The following is a 5,000-nucleotide window of genomic DNA, read 5'->3' as shown; positions in this document are numbered from 1 at the left end:
TACCTAAGGAGGTGGCTCTAGAAATAGTGGAAGCATTGGAGATCATTTTTCAATGTTCTATATAGATTCAGGATCAGTTCCTGTGGATTGGAGGATAGCAAATGTTATCCCACTTTTTAAGAAGGGAGGGAGAGAGAAAACGGGTAATTATAGACCAGTTAGTCTGACATCAGTGGTGGGGAAGATGCTGGAGTCAATTAGAAAAGACGAAATTGCTGAGCATTTGGATAGCAGTAACAGGATCATTGCGAGTCAGCATGGATTTACGAAGGGGAAATCATGCTTGACAAATCTACTGGAATGTTTTGAGGATGTAACTAGGAAAATTGACAGGGGAGAGTCAGTGGACGTGGTGTACCTCGACTTTCAGAAAGCCTTCGACAAGCTCCCACATAGGAGATTAGTGGGCAAAATTAGGGCACGTGGTATTGGGGGTAGGGTACTGACATGGATAGAAAATTGGTTGACAGACGGAAAGCAAAGAGTGGGTATAAATGGGTCCCTCTCGGAATGGCAGGCAGTGACCAGTGGGGTACCGCAAGGTTCGGTGCTGGGACCCCAGCTATTTACGATATGCATTAATGACTTAGACGGAGGGATTAAAAGTACCATTAGCAAATTTGCAGATGATACTAAGCTGGAGGGTAGTGTGAATTGTGAGGAAGATGCAATAAGGCTGCAGGATGACTTGGACAGGTTGTGTGAGTGGGCGGATACATGGCAGATGCAGTTTAATGTAGATAAGTGCGAGGTTATTCACTTTGGAAGTAAGAGTAGAAAGGCAGATTATTGTCTGAATGGTGTCAAGTTAGGAGGAGGGGGAGTTCAACGAGATCTGGATGTCCTAGTGCATCAGTCAATGAAAGGAAGCATGCAGGTACAGCAGGCAGTGAAGAAAGCCAATGGAATGTTGGCCTTCGTAACCAGAGGAGTTGAGTATAGGAGCAAAGAGGTCCTTCTACAGTTGTAGCGGGCCCTGGTGAGACCGCACCTGGAGTACTGTGTGCAGTTTTGGTCTCCAAATTTGAGGAAGGATATTCTTGCTATGGAGGGCGTGCAGCGTAGGTTCACTAGGTTAATTCCCGGAATGGCGGGACGGTCGTATGTTGAAAGGCTGGAGCGATTGGGCTTGTATACACTGGTATTTAGAAGAATGAGGGGGGATCTTATTGAAACATATACGATAATTAGGGGATTGGACACATTAGAGGCAGGAAACATGTTCCCAATGTTGGGGGAGTCCAGAACAAGGGGCCACCGTTTAAGAATAAGGGGTAGGCCATTTAGAACGGAGATGAGGAAGAACCTTTTCAGTCAGAGAGTGGTGAAGGTGTGGAATTCTCTGCCTCAGAAGGCAGTGGAGGCCAGTTCGTTGGATGCTTTCAAGAGAGAGCTGGATAGAGCTCTTAAGGATAACGGAGTGAGGGGGTATGGGGAGAAGGCAGGAACGGGGTACTGATTGAGAGTGATCAGCCATGATCGCATTGAATGGCGGTGCTGGCTCGAAGGGCTGAATGGCCGACTCCTGCACCTATTGTCTATTGTCTATTGTCTATAATCAACCACTTTATTTTGCCCGTCTTTGTGACTCCTCTTTGACACGTCGATCACCGCTGAGGCTGTTTTACCTGTTTCGCCTATGTACCGTAAGGTACACTCCTTACATTGAACTGCATACACCCCATTATTTCGCTCACGGGTTATCCTCTGTGCTATCCAGTCTCTCCTGTCACCCTGTTCTATGTTTTTGTCTATTACCCAGTGGGAGCAGGCCCCATATTGACATTAATTTGTAACCCTACTGCTCCCCTCGTCTGCTGGTTTTATCACCATCTCATGTTTATCCCTCAGCTCTGCCGTGGTCTCCCTCTCTTTTTTTCTGGTGAGGTTCGGCCTATCCTTTGTCATGGGCATATCCCAGGCTGTTTTAGTAACGTTCTTTTAAAACGTGTCGTGTTTGTTTGGCTTTACCCACGTTCCAGCATTAGAGGCCAATTTTTGCAATGTTTCCTGGGTGGGATTTGCCGGTTTTACAAATGGTGTCACTATCTCACCCTGCTTCCTGATACCCTTATGGGGTCGGCTCTGTTCTTGCAGAACCCTCGGGTGGTGCAGAGTCTGGGCCTTGTTATCAATATCTTGCCCTGCTTCCCGATACCCTTGCGGGTTCGGCTCTGTTCTTGCAGATCCCTCAGGTGGTGCAGAGTCTGGGCGGCATCGTCACCCAGCACACCGACGCCCACTGAAAATTACCCACGCACAGTGCGCGCCTGGAGCGGCAGTAGTTCAAACTACCCCTACCCCTACCCCTACCCCTACCGCTACCCCTACCCCTACCCCTAACCCTAACCCTAACCCTAACCCTAACCCTAACCCTAACCCTAACCCTAACCCTAACCCTAACCCTAACCCTAACCCTAACCCTAACCCTAACCCTAACCCTAACCCTGACCCTGACCCTAATGCAGGCAGAGTTATTTATAAAGTGGCCCAGACTCTGCACCACCTGAGGGTTTTGTAACAGAACCAACCCCATAAGGGTTTCAGGAAGCAGGGCAAGATATTGATAACAAGGCGCAGACTCTGCACCACCTCAGGGTTCTGCAAGAACAGAGCCGACCCCATAAGGGCATCAGGAATCAGGGCAAGATATTGATAAAATGGCCCAGACTCTGCACCACCTGAGGGTTCTGCAAGAACAGAGCCGACCCCATAAGGGCATCAGGAAGCAGGGCAAGATATTGGTAACAAGGCCCACGGGGAAGGCGGCATACTTTGGGGTTATTTTGTAGTGAGTTTTGAAGGCATGTGCTAGTGTTACGCATACCGAGGGCGCGCAAAGTTCGGCGCGCCCGGGCCAAAACGCCTCTGCTGGCCGCGGCCGAGTCGGCCGACGGATTGCCACGGACTTGCTTGACGACCTGTCACTCTCCGTGCATCGGTTGCACGCCCGGTTCGTCCTTTCCATTTGTTTCATGATGTACACGCGGCAGGCGGAATATTTTAAAAGCACTGTTCTGTTCGAAGTGCACAATGGCCGTTGGGGCAATGCAACTGGGGGTCGGTCGACCGGCTGACGACGCCTGCCTGCCGATTTGGTTCACGATGTCCCCGCCGAAGGCGGCATACTTGAAAGTACTGCCGTTCGCGGCGCGCAATTTGCAGGGGGGAGGAATTGTTAGTGGACGTCTGTGTGCTGGGTGACGATGCTTGCCGACTTGGTTCATGCCGTCCACGCCGAAGACGGCGCCGTTTAAAGTACTGCCGCTCGAGGTGCACAATTTGCGGGGGAATTGTTATTGGGCGTCGGCGTGCTGGGTGACGATGTGGAGATGAGGAACGCCGAGCCAGATCTATCTTATTTGTTTGCTTGGGCCACTGGACTTTGCATGGGCTTGGCATCATTGTGTGCTACGTTAAATCACGGCCAATTGAGTGAGTATTTTTTATTCAACCACTCTATTTTGCCCGTCTTTGTGACTCCTCTATGACACGCCGATCACCGCTGACGTGTTAATCTGCGTGTTAGGTATCTCGGGGGTCAGTTGGACGGACAGATGTGTAAGGGTTTTGTTCGGAAGGATCGTTGAGTGTAAACGGTGAACGGGGGTTAAAGGCCCTGAGGTTTCAATCCTCTAAAGAATGTAAAAGGTCTGACGCGTTAGCTAGCAGCTAATGAGGTGAACCTAGCAGCTAATGAGGCTCTCTCTCTCTCACGGCCCCGGGACTCCCTCCCTCCCTCCTCCCTCTTGGAACCCTCCCTGCGTGGGGGGGGGGGGGGGGGGGGGGGGGGGGGGGCACGAAGAAAAAGAGGGTATAAGAAGAATCCAGTGGAAGGAGTAGGGACTGGGGGCGAGGTCAGACAGCCTATCCGGCTAATAAAGCATCATGAGGTTAGGTATAAACTCTGATGACTGCATAAACTCGCCCCTAATGGGGGGGGGGCACTCTCTCCCCCACCCCTCTCTCCCCAGTGCCACTCCCTCCGACCCCCCCCCCCACTCTCTTCGTGTCGCTGGGCCCGCCCGGCACGGCCCCGAGGATCACTCCCCGCGCGGCAACGGGACACCGGGTCGCCGGGCCCGCAGGGTCGTCAGTCGGGCGGGGGGGGGGAGGGTGGCCATGCCAGCAGCAGGAGAGGTTTCCAACGAACCCGCGACCGCAGCAGGACCGCCCGCGGCAGACATTTGGACCCAGCGGGTCCGTTCGGGATGGTTGCCGGGCCCGCAGCAGAGGTTTCCTTCCACCCAACGGGGGGGGGGGGGGGGGGGGCGGGGCTGCCCATCTTCCCGCTCGAAGCAACGGCCTCACCCTAACGGCCTCACCCTAACAACCCTCACCCTGACCCTAAACCGCTCGGTTCATGACTTCTCTCCGTTTGGTTCATGAATTCGCCATTTAGTTCACGACTTCTCCTGTTGGTTCCTGACTTCTACCTCGTGGTTCGTGATTCCGGCGGGTAGGTGGGGTGCCCGGATACTCTCGGCGAAAGGTGTTCAAGTGGCAACGGCGGTCCCGTAGATAAGACGGGTTCGGATGCTCGAGCGTGTCGAGTAAGCGCCGGATCGGCGCCGGGCGCCCCCGGCCGGCTGGCTTGCCCCCCCCCCCCCCCACCCCCCCCCCCCCTGGCGGCAGAAACGTGTATCGCGCCAGTGCCGCCGCTGAGGTCGAGATTGGCCGCCTCGACCGTTCGAAGCGTCGCAATTCCGGCGGGACTTCCGAACGCTCGTACCGCCAAGTCAGCCGCGACATTCGAGAATTGCACTAAGTCCGAAAGCTGGCGTCGCTTCTTTTTTGCCCGCCGCAGGTTAACGATTTGACGGCGGAAGTCGAGGAGGTCCGATGTGCGGCCTTCAGCGGGGCCGCGGCGCGCCTTTCCCGCCAGGCCTATCGGCCCGTCTCCCGCCGGCCAGAAAATGGCATTTCTTGTCCGGGCGGTCCCGATCACGGTTAACGACTTACCACCGGAAGTCTCTATGACCCCGCAGTTTGCGGCCCCG

This window comes from Rhinoraja longicauda, unplaced genomic scaffold, assembly GCF_053455715.1.
Source record: "Rhinoraja longicauda isolate Sanriku21f unplaced genomic scaffold, sRhiLon1.1 Scf000338, whole genome shotgun sequence".
NCBI lineage: Eukaryota > Metazoa > Chordata > Chondrichthyes > Rajiformes > Arhynchobatidae > Rhinoraja > Rhinoraja longicauda.
Note: the sequence above shows the minus strand (reverse complement) of the source record.